This window comes from Odocoileus virginianus, chromosome X (assembly GCF_023699985.2).
Source record: "Odocoileus virginianus isolate 20LAN1187 ecotype Illinois chromosome X, Ovbor_1.2, whole genome shotgun sequence".
Classification (NCBI taxonomy): Eukaryota; Metazoa; Chordata; class Mammalia; order Artiodactyla; family Cervidae; genus Odocoileus; species Odocoileus virginianus.
Genome location: NC_069708.1, coordinates 47,161,956 through 47,174,584, shown reverse-complemented (window position 1 = coordinate 47,174,584; position 12,629 = coordinate 47,161,956). Strand labels below are relative to the sequence as shown.

Here is a 12,629-nt window from a genome sequence, read left to right as displayed (position 1 = left end):
AATTTAAAAATTTTTGCCCATCTAATGGATATGAAATGATATCTCATTGTGATTAATTTAATTTTAGGTATGAGTATAAAATGGGCTTCCTTGGTAGCTCAGCTGGTAAAGAATCCGCCTGAAATACGGGAGACCTGGGTTTGATCCCTGGGTTGGGAAGATACCCTGGAGGAGGGCATGGCAACCCACTCCGGGATTCTAGCCTGGAGAATCACCATGGACAGAGGAGCCTGGCAGGCTGCAGTCCACAGGATCACGAAGAATTGGACACGACTGAGTGACTAAGCACAGCACAAGAATATAAAATGGTACACATACCTTGGAAAACGGTTTCTTTTAAACTTAAAGCTTACTTTCTATAAGATATAACACTCCCAGTCCTAGATATTTACCCAAGATAAAGGAATATTCTGTCTTGCACATGAATATTAAGAGCAGTATTATTTGTAATATACAAAAATTAGAAACAACCTAAATTCCCATCAATGAATGGAAATGTGGTGGAATATTATTCAGTAATAGAAATGAACTACTGATACATGTCACAACATTATGCTAAGTGAAAGCCACACCAAATGCAAAGTAACAGAAAAGATTACATTACTGAATGATTTTGTTTATATGAAATTGTAGAAAAAGTTAAAACTATAGTGACAGAATGCAAAGAAGTATTGCCTGGAGCTGGGAGTAGGGACTGACTGCAAAAGGGCATGACCAAATCACAGGTGGTTAAAACTGTTTCATGTCTTGACTGCAGTGAAGGTTACACAGCTGTATACAAACAACAAAATTCATCAGACTGTATACTAAAAAATGAGTAAATCTGATAGTATGTCAATTATACTTTGGTAAATTACTTTAAAAATTACCAGTTAAGTTGAAATCTCTCTTTAGTGTGAACACATTTTACTTTTGAAATAATTAACACAACAAACAAAGTCCTAAGGAGATTCCTTCAGAAACTGACAAGTACCCAGGCCTTTCTTATATATTTCATGAATCCTGAAACTTGAGAAAAGAACGGAATAAGCCAGATTGTGATTGATGTAAAATTCTTAGAATCTTCATCAGCATCTCTCCCTAAATTTCTGAATAGCTTACAATGCTTTACAACCTCCCTCAACACAGGTTCCAAAGTAAAATATTCTATTTAATTTAAGTATCTAAAAAGCCATTTGGGATTAAGAAATACACACTAATATATATATAATAGACCATCAAGCATCTACTGTATAGCACAGGGAACTATACTCAATATTCTGTAATACTATATATGGGAAAAGAATCTAAAAATGAATACATATACATATATATATACATATATATGAATCACATTTTGCATACACCTAAACCTAATGCAACACTGTAAATCAACTATATTTCAATAAAAGAAAAAAAATAATTTAAGTATCTAGCTATTTGCTTGAATTTTAAAAACTGAGTTCCTTCTAACTATTCAAACTCAGCATAGCATACATCTATATTTTCTCCCACTTAGTTGCCTGGATTTCAAAGAGAGATCCTTCATACAAAGCATTAATGGTGACTTTCTTCAGTCTTATTTATCTGAAAAATCTCATGACTATCTCTTATTAAAAGAAACATTACTTAATTTTTTCTCCAATTAGTGAATAAGGAAGGATACAGACACATAACAGTAATAGAGTGGACGATTATATTACTGTTTTTGAACAGGTACTGATTCTGCCCCGGATTTTAAATAATAGTAACAATTATAAAACCAGTTAGAAACTTATGAACTGTTGTTTTAAACATGTTCCTTCTGTAGCATAAAAGGGAAGAGTTTTCTAAAAAGGCCGATTAAAAAAAGAAGAAATAGAAAGAAAAAAATGAATGACAAGTCTTTGTGCATCTCCCCATGACAGAAGGGAAGAATGCAATATCTAAGCTTTGGTTTGTAGGAGAGAAGTAAAGCACATGTTATAAATAAGGCTGGCATTGTGTTTTTTGTTTCTAAAGAAGAGGGGCAGTTTTACGGTATTGGCTACCATATAAAAGAGTACTTCATTATCTTGTGGCTAACCAAAAATTGTAGCAACACAGATTATTTTATATATGTGCTATTATATAAAAGTCATCTCCTCCTTCTCTTCACCACATTTCTCCCTATTTTCTTCCCTGTCTCTTGTTTTAGTATTATAATGTGCTATACTTGGCAACCAGCTCATTAGGTCGTGAAGGACTAGAGATGTATGCTTTATTTCTCTCTATCCCTGCAAAGCATCTAGCACGGGGTTCCACAGGAAATAATTAATAATGTGGCCAGCTTGCTGCCCAAATACTAGCTAAAAAGTATTACTTGTCGTTGTTTAGTTGCTAAGTCATGTCCAATTCTTTTGTGACCCCCATGGACTATAGCCAACCAGGCTCCTCTGTGCATGCGGATTCTCCAAGCGAGAATACTGGAGTGGGTTGCCATGCCTTCCTCCAGGGGGTCTTCCCAACCCAGGGATCAAACCTTTGTCTCCTGCATTGGCAGGCAGATTCTTTACCAATGAGCCACCAGGGAAGCCCCCAAAGTATTTATATGTGTGTGTGTCTGTGTGTGTGTATTTCTTAGATTTTGTAAAATTATCATAGGGATACTTGGATGTGTATTTCTTAGATTTTGTAAAATTATCATAGGAATACTTGGATGTTCAGAGTTTTATTTGAATATTAACTGCTTATAAACTCCCTTCCATGGACAGGAGCCCTCCTTTGTAAATTTCTGCCATGCCTCCATTACTACGGTTTCATTGGACAAGGAAATTCGTTTGTAAGATTATCACTCACATTCAGGCACAGTAGTCACATATTCTGAAAACAATCTCATACAGGGTCAAAATCCCCGTCGAACAGAGATTTTATAGGGTAAAAAAGCATTTGTTTCCAAACTTCCTAATTATATTCACTAAATGCTATTCATGTTGTCAACTTTTCCCCACTGTGAGAATTACAAAATCAGTCATAAGATTAAACTCAGAAAATGACTACAGCAATTCACAGAATACTAAGCCAGCTGGGTTCATTTAAATCCTCTATAGAAACAGCCTCTGTGGCAAACCTAGTAAGACCAACAGCTAGTCCCATAAATCATCATTTATTTGGTCTGCTCCAGTGCTGAAATTATTTATTGCCAACCCTGATATATGGGAGACTCATCAAGAACCAAAAAATAAAAATAGAAAAGGTTTTTTACTAAACTAGCAAATTATTCAACTCTGCCAGTCACACTACCCAATAGAAGAGGTAACTATATCCATTATTGTTTAGTCACAATGATTTCAATGAGTATCTTTATGGCACAGTATTAAGCTGATTGTTTATTTCACATAAGTGAAAGAGGATACAATTTTTTAAATGAAAGGAAATAAAGATGTATACATTGTTTTTATTTCCTTGAAATGAGTCTGTATTTAATGAGTCATAAAGCCATAAACAAGTCCCCTAGTGGAAACAAATTTTACCCCTCACTATAGTTCTATATACAAATTTATATTGCTTGCTTTTTAAATAATTATTATTGGTAGAAGATAAGGAGCATAATGTGGCACCTCTCACTTTGCATTTTTAAAGCTCTTTACAAGTTAGTCAGTTAACATGTAAGAAGAAATATTTAACCTGATTCTATTTCTCTCTGATCATCCAATTCTGAAAATCATCCCTGAAACTTCCTCACTCCTTCATTCCCTCTCTCTTATTTTATCTCTCAATCTCTCTGACACACACACACTCCTTAGTTTGGTCTGGCTTTTAACTCCTTTTTCTCAACCCTCCCACTAATATAAAACTTTCAAAAATTGAAATATTTTTCATATCAAAAAGATAATATGTTTCCATAGGGGGGTATAGTAAATAGGCATAGCTAGTTCACAAGGCAAGTGTAAATATATATACTATATATCCTCATATTACCCCTCATAACAAGTTATCTGGACATATGGGATGCAGATTTAATGGTAACAGAAGTTAAAACCAGGGATAGAAGCACAGGAGTCACAATACTAATTATACTTAAAGGTCTTGGTGTGTGTGTGTGTATTTAGAGAACAGAACATTTTCAGATATACAAGCAAAATAGAAAAAAATACTGAGAGAAAAAAAATGTTTTAAAAGCAGTCAACATTGACAAGGAATAATAATCGTCTGCATTAGATAAATTGCATTTTCAAACTACTATTCTCCAGAGAATTTAATAAACTGAAAATTGGGGGATATAATGAAGTTTTCACACACCCTAAACTATAGTGTTGCAAATGTGATAATATCTAAACAGATGCAATCAAATTCTGAGAAAACAAACAACTGTTACATTTAAAGTATTACCTAATTTGCAGCAATGAATGTAAATTAATGAATATTTCAACTTAGAGAAAAACCTTTAAATAAACTCATGGGAACTCTGTATTTTTAGAGGCAAGTAGGAGAATAAAAGTGTGAGTTTGTTTCTTTTCATCAGAGCTCAAGGTTTCAAAAAAGGTATTCCAATAGACATACTCTCTCATAACTATACCAATTTGAAGAAGCACATCCACAAAACTGGTTAATCCCTGTGCCTAATGTGATCACATACTTTTACCCCTGCTGATACAGCAGGTAGTCTTTTTCCTCACCTCCATTCTGTAAAGCAGGCTACAGTGAATAAGAAAGATACAAAGCAACTCCACATTAACATAAATCAGGAAAATGCTGTAACCATTTGGAAAAGTTGAGATATGTATCTTAGAGATAAAAAGACTAAGTACCCTGCACCTCAGAGAAGGCAATGGCACCCCACTCCAGTACTCTTGCCTGGAAAATCCCATGGACGGAGGAGCCTGGTGGGCTGCAGTCCATGGGGTATCGAAGAGTCAGACACAACTGAGCGACTTCACTTTCACGCATTAGAGAAGGAAATGGCAACACACTCCAGTGTTCCTGCCTGGAGAATTCCAGGGACGCGGGAGCCTGGTGGGCTGCCATCTATGGGGTGGCACAGAGTCAGACACGACTGAAGTGACTTAGCAGCAGCAGGAGGTACCCTGCATCTTGGGTTTCCCCAATAGCTTGGCAGCTAAAAAATCCACCTGATATGCAGGGTACATAGGAGATGGATTCCATACCTGGATCAGGAAGATCCCCTGGAGGAGGGCGTGTTAACCCACTCCAGGATTCTTGCCTGGAGAATCACCATGCACAGAGAATCCTGGAGGGTCACAGAGTCTGACACGACTGAGTACCCATGCATCCTACATCTTAGAAGTGGGAAGACAGATTTCAAAATGAAGGACAATATTCGAAGCACATGGTAGTGTGTTCACGGGATTACAAAATACGGGAGATGTGCTCACATTTTTCCAATGCTTAGAGGGCTCTATTTTTAAAGTGAAGCTCAGAAGTAGCCTGTGTTTTGCTCAGTTTTCCATGAAAGGCATTGGAGGCAAGGACTCTGGATTGGATTTCTGAACTAGTATCCACACATCTTGGTTACTGGAGAAATAAGGTGACTGAAGCAATCTTTTAGTATTACAGTTGTGCATGTGTACAAGTCCACTGCTGCTGCTGCTAAGTCGCTTCAGTCATGTCTGACTCTGTATGACTACATAGACGGCAGCACACCAGGCTCCTCCGTCCCTGGGATTCTCCAGGCAAGAATACTGGAGTGGGTTGCCATTTCCTTCTCCAATGCCTGCATGCATGTTAAGTCATTACAGTCGTGTCCAACTCTGTACGACCCTATGGACAGCAGCCCACCATGCTCCTCTGTCCACGGGATTCTCCAGGCAAGAATACTGGAGGGGTTGCCATTTCCTCCTCCAGTACAAGTCCATATGCACTGATTAATAGTATGTGCTTGAGTACATATAATGAACAACATATGGGAATTAAAAGAGCTTATGGAGAATTGTGTCTTTAAACAAACAAATTTATAGAGTTCTATAAATTTAAACATTTCAGCACTTACTGACAATATCAAAACTTGCTCTTTGAAAAATCACAAATATGGGTGTATTGATTGTAGTGAAGAGGTACAGGAAACAAAACCCTTGACACAGTTACAGAAATTGAATCTTAAGTGTCACCATGGACACAGTCAACAAGGGATCAACATTCATTTTTTATCATTGAGTGGTTCAACATTGAGTGGTTCTCAAAGACGAGAGCCCATTAACCACAGTACAATACAAAACAAAGGATTTAAATAAAGGTCAACCATCAAATACGCTGAACAAAGGAAATCATTTAAAATTAAGAATGATATCCTGTCCTTATCTCATTCTATGCTACTTAGTTATTTCAGAGGTCAACAATGGTGAATGGTCTTGCTTCAGTGTAACATAAGGAGACACAGACAAACCCTTAACTTGAGATGTTTGTGTCTACTGCTCATGAGTTATGAACAAATAATACAATATATCACTGTATTATGTGGTAACATTTTAAAATGCAAAGTAACATGAGTCAGCTCCTCTCTATGTTGCTGTAGCTTTGGATCTTGTATCACTAATTATAACCCATGAATCACAGAGATCACTAACTGAAAAGTCTTTGCTGCAAAGAGCTCACTGAAGGAAAGTTAAAAGGACCCACAGGGGAAAAAAAGGAAAGCTTGGTAAGAGAACTAACATTCCATCCAACCCTGTTCTTGATAGAGAATATAATCTTCCCTTACATGGAATTGTTCCAAGACAAATTATCTTCCTCAATGTCATTTTCTTCTCAGTAAATTATCAATCACATCTCCCCCAAATCCAAATAATGCCAAAAACTGTCTTATAGGAAAAAGCGTATCTGAGTAAACCAAAAGACATCATCAAATTCTAAAAAAAAAAAATACCTTAGGCCACTCAAATACTTTTGAGTCCCAGGAAAAGTGGGATTTTAACCTCACCTCCAATACTGAGTGAACCGAGGTAAGCCAACTCTCTGGAGAACAGATGTTCATTTGTAGAAAATATGTATTGAGGAAAGCAGCCAACTCTACCTACACAAAACTGATATGGTATGAGACCCTATACATACAAAGCAAGCGGTTGCTCTATAATTGTTTAGATTACTAGATGCTATTTTATTACAAATAAATAAGTACTACTACCTGGATACATTATAATCTCTTAGAGGAATTCTATTAATATTCCTACAATGACTTCTGTTCCAATTTGAAAAATAAAAAAGAAAGATTACTCATTTTACAATCTACAGGAGAGGCAAGAAAATCCACATGTGACTTCCCCCATTTTCAGTACTCTGTAAGGGGCAGAGTTGGTTCTGTAACTCTTCCTTGAAATGAGCCACGTATAACTAAACATTCTGTTACAATACAGTGAGAGGCAGTGTGTTGCAAGGTTTTGAACACAGAAAACCTAGATTTAAACCCAAACTTGGACATTTACTAGCTTTTTCATCTTGTAAAAACTTACATAACCTAACTGGGCTTTCATCTGTGCGTCCATGTTCACTTCATGTTCGACTCTTTGCGACTGCATGGACTGTAGCCCGCCAGGCTTCTCTATCCATGGGATTCTGCTAGTAAGAATACTGGAGAGGGTTGTCATTTTCTCCTCTAGGGGATCTTGTGAACCTAGGGATCGAACGCGAGTCTCCTTTGTCTCCTGCATTGCAGGCAGATGCTTTACCTCTGAGCTGTTTCCTAATTTACAAAATGGAATTAATAATAATAAATCTCTCTGAATCACAAGGGATATATCTAAACTGTAAAAGCACAGGTAACCAACTGTGTAGACTACTGACCAGGATTTACTGATTTTTACTATAGGGCCTTTCAGTATATCTACGGTGATTTTCAACAGTATCCTTGGTTTTAAATTAAGAGTGAAATATTGATTTATAATCCATGTTTGAAGGTGAATTTTCATTTTATATTGATATGAAACAATACACTTTTATATATTTGCAAATAAACCATAGTTAAATGTTACAATTATACATCTAATAGTTTTGATGGTAAAAATACACCCTTTATATGTGTGAAAAATGAAATGCTCTCACTTAAAAAATGCTAATACTTATGTTGAGCTATCATGACAAATCCTTTTATTTAATCAAATTGCATATGTTTCATTCAATAGTAATTTTTATACAATAGACACTGGGGATAAAATTTAGAATAAAAAAATAACCACCCTCCATGAGCTCTGCATCTTTAGAAAGAAAGAGACATCAAATAAAAAAGTACAGTAAAGTAAGTAAATAGTGCTCACTTTGGCAGCACATATACTAAAACTGGTATGATACAGAGAAAATTAACATGGCCCCTGTACAAGGATGACACGCAAATTCCTGAAGCATTCCATATTTTTACACAGGTCCAAGAAACCCAGAGAGTCCCAAACAGGATAAACCCAAGGCGAAACACCCCAAGACACATATTAAGCAAGTTAACAAAGATCAAACACAAAGAACAAATATTAAAAGCAGCAAGGGAGAAACAACAAATGACACACAAAGGGATTCCCATAAGGATAACAGCTGATCTATGAATAGAAACTCTTCAGGCCAGAAGGGGATGGCAGGATATACTTAAAGTAATGAAAGAGAATAACCTACAACCCAGATTACTGTACCCAGCAAGGATCTCATTCAGATATAAAGGAGATTTCAAAAGCTTTACAGACAAGCAAAAACTGAGAGAATTGAGCACCAACAAACCAGCCCTTCAACAAATGCTAAAGGATCTTCTCTAGACAGGAAACACAGAAAGGTTGTATAAACGCGAACCCAAAACAACAAAGTAAATGGCAATGGGAGCATACCTATCAATAATTACCTTAAATGTAAATGGGTTGAATGCCCCAACCAAAACACAAAGACTGGCTGAATGGATACAAAACAAGACCCCTATATATGCTGTATACAAGAGACCCACCTCAAAACAAGGGACACATACAGACTGAAGGTGAAGGGCTGGAAAAAAATATTTCATGCAAACAGAGACCAAAAGAAAGCAGGAGTCACAATACGCATATCAGATAAAACAGACTTTAAAATAAGGGCTCTGAAAAGACACAAAGAAGGACACTACATGATGATCAAAGGATCAGTCAAAGAAAAAGATATAATAATTATAAATATATATGCATCCATCATAGGAGCACCGCAATATGTAAGGCAAATGCTAACGAGTATGAAAGGGGAAATTAATAATAACACAATAATAGTGGGAGACTTTAATACCCCACTCACACCTATGGATAGATCAACTAAACAGAAAATTAACAAGGAAACACAAACTTTAAATGACACAATGGACCAGCAAGACCTAATTGATAACTATAGGACATTTCACCCCCCAAAAATCAATTTCACCTTTTTCTTAAGTGCATACGGAACCTTCTCCAGAATAAATCACATCCTGGGCCATAAATCTAGCCTTGGTAAATTCAAAAAAATTGAAATCATTCCAGTCATCTTTTCTGACCACAGTGCAGTAAGACTGGATCTCAATTGCAGGAAAAAAACTATTAAAAATTCAAACATATGGAGGCTAAATAACACGCTTCTGAATAACCAACAAATCATAGAAGAAATCAAAAAAGAAATCAAAATATGCATAGAAACGAATGAAAATAAAAACACAACAACCCAAAACCTATGGGACACTGTAAAAGCAGTGCTAAGGGGAAGGTTCATAGCATTACAGGCTTACATAAAGAAACAAGAAAAACGTCAAATAACCTAGCATGACACCTAAAACAACTAGTGAAGGAAGAAATGAAGAACCCCAGGGTTAGTAGAAGGAAAGAAATCTTAAAAATCAGGCAGAAATAAATGCAAAAGTAACAAAAGAGACCATAGCAAAAATCAACAAAGCTAAAAACTGGCTTTTTGAAACAAAATTGACAAACCATTAGCAAGACTCATTAAGAAACAAAGGGAGAAGAACCAAATCAACAAAACTAGAAATGAAAATGGAGAGATCACAACAGACAACACTGAAATACAAAGGATCATAAGGGACTACTTCCAGCAGCTCTATGCCAATAAAATGGACAACTTGGAAGAAATGGACAAGTTCTTAGAGAAGTATAACTTTCCAAAACTGAACCAGGAAGAAATAGAAGATCTTAACAGAACCATCACAAGCACAGAAATTGAAACTGTAATCAGAAATCTTGCAGCAAACAAAAGCCCAGGACCCGATGGCTTCACAGCTGAATTCTACCAAAAATTTAGAGAAGAGCTAACACCTATCTTACTCAAAGTCTTCCAGAAAATTGAAGAAGGGAATATTCCAAACTCATTCTATGAGGCCACCATCACCCTAATTCCAAAACCAGACAAAGATGCCACAAAAAAAGAAAACTACAGGCCAATATCACTGATGAACATAGATGCAAAAATCCTTGACAAAATTCTAGCAAACAGAATCCAACAACATATTAAAAAGATCATACATCATGACAAAGTGGGCTTTATCCCAGGAATGCAAGGATTCTTTAATATCTGCAAATCAATCAATGTGATAACACCACATTAACAAATTGAAAGATAAAAACCATATGATTATCTCAATAGATGCAGAAAAAGCCTTTGACAAAATTCAACATCCATTTATGATAAAAACTCTCCAGAAAGCAGGAATAGAAGGAACGTACCTCAACATAATAAAAGCTACATATGACAAACCCACAGCAAACATTATCCTCAATGGTGAAAAATTGAAAGCATTTCCCCTAAAATCAGGAACAAGACAAAGGTGCCCACTCTCACCACTACTATTTAACATAGTTTTGGAAGTTTTGGTCACAGCAATAAGAGCAGAAAAGGAAATAAAAGGAATCCAGATAGGAAAAGAAGAAGTAAAACTCTCACTGTTTGCACATGACATGATCCTCTACATAGAAAACCCTAAAGACTCTACCAGAAAATTACTAGAGCTAATCAATGAATACAGTAAAGTTGCAGGATATAAAATTAACACACAGAAATCCCTTGCATTCCTATACACTAACAATGAGAAAACAGAAAGAAAAATTAAGGAAATACCATTCACCACTGCAACAAAAAGAATAAAATACTTAGGAGTATATCTACCTAAAGAAACAAAAGACCTATTCATAGAAAATTATAAAACACTGATGAAAGAAATCAAAGAGGACACAAATAGATGGAGAAATATACCATGTTCATGGATTGGAAGAATCAATATTGTCAAAATGACTATACTACCCAAAGCAATCTATAGATTCAATGTAATACCTATCAACCTACGAATGGTATTCTTCACAGAACTATAAGAAATAATTTCACAATTTGTATGGCAATACAAAAAACCTCGAATAGCCAAAGTAATCTTGAGAAAGAGGAATGGAACTGAAGGAATCAACCTGCCTGACTTCAGGCTCTACTACAAAGCCACAGTCATCAAGACAGTATAGCATTGGCACAAAGACAGAAATATAGATCAATGGAACAAAATAGAAAGCCCAGAGATAAATCCACGTACCTACGGACACCTTATCTTCAACAAAGGAGGCAAGGATATACAATGGAAGAAAGACAACCATTTTAACAAGTGGTGTTGGGAAAACTGGTCAACCACTTGTAAAAGAATGAAACTAGAACACTTTCTAACACCATACACAAAAATAAACTCAAAATGGATTAAAGATCTAATTGTAAGACCAGAAACTATAAAACTCCTAGAGGAGAACGTAGGCAAAACACACTCCGACATAAATCACAGCAAGATCCTCTATGACCCACCTCCCAGAATATTGGAAATAAAAGCAAAAATTAAAAAAAATGGGACCTAATGAAACTGAAAAGCTTTTGCACAACAAAGGAAACTATAAGCAAGGTGAAAGGACAGCCCTCAGAATGGGAGAAAGTAATAGCAAATGAAGAAACAGACAAAGGATTAATCTCAAAAATATACAAGCAACTCCTGTTGTCCAACTCCAGAAAAATAAATGACCCAGTCGAAAAATGGGCCAAAGAACTAAACAGACATTTCTCCAAAGAAGACATACAGATGGCTAACAAACACATAAAAAGATGCTCAACATCACTCATTATCAGAGGAATGCAAATCAAAACCACAATGAGGTACCATTACACGCCAGTCAGAATGGCTGCTATCCAAAAGTCTACAAGCAATAAATGCTGGAGAGGGTTTGGAGGAAAGGGAACCCTCTTACACTGTTGGTGGGAATGCAAACTAGTACAGCCACTATGGAAAACAGTGTGGAGATTCCTTTAAAAACTGGAAATAGAACTGCCATATGACCCAGCACTCCCACTTCTGGGCATACACACCGAGGAAACCAGATCCGAAAAAGACACATGTACCCCAATGTTCATCGCAGCACTGTTTAAAATAGCCAGGACATGAAAGCAACCTAGATGCCCATCAGCAGACGAATGGATGAGGAAGCTGTGGTACATATACACCATGGAATCTTACTCAGCCATTAAACAGAATTCATTTGAATCAGTTCTAATGAGATGGATGAAACTGGAGCCCATCATACAGAGTGAAGTAAGCCAGAAAGATAAAGACCAATACAGTATACTAACACATATATATGGAATTCAAGAAGATGGTAATGATAACCCTATATCCAAAACAGAAAAAGAGATACAGATGTACAGAACAGACTTTTAGACTCTGTGGGAGAAGTCGA

The 12,629-nt window shown here is 36.2% G+C and overlaps 1 protein-coding gene and 1 non-coding gene across 4 annotated transcripts in view; one reads left to right on the top strand and one right to left on the bottom strand.

The window, feature by feature from the left end:
- The window catches only part of DIAPH2 (diaphanous related formin 2), a 953,573-nt gene that overhangs the window by 452,465 nt on the left and 488,479 nt on the right, over positions 1-12,629 (bottom strand). The gene's annotated exons all lie outside the window — the stretch shown is intronic.
- On the top strand, positions 8,197-8,303 carry LOC139033230 (U6 spliceosomal RNA). The gene has a single exon (XR_011485852.1). It is a non-coding gene; the product is annotated as a U6 spliceosomal RNA (small nuclear RNA).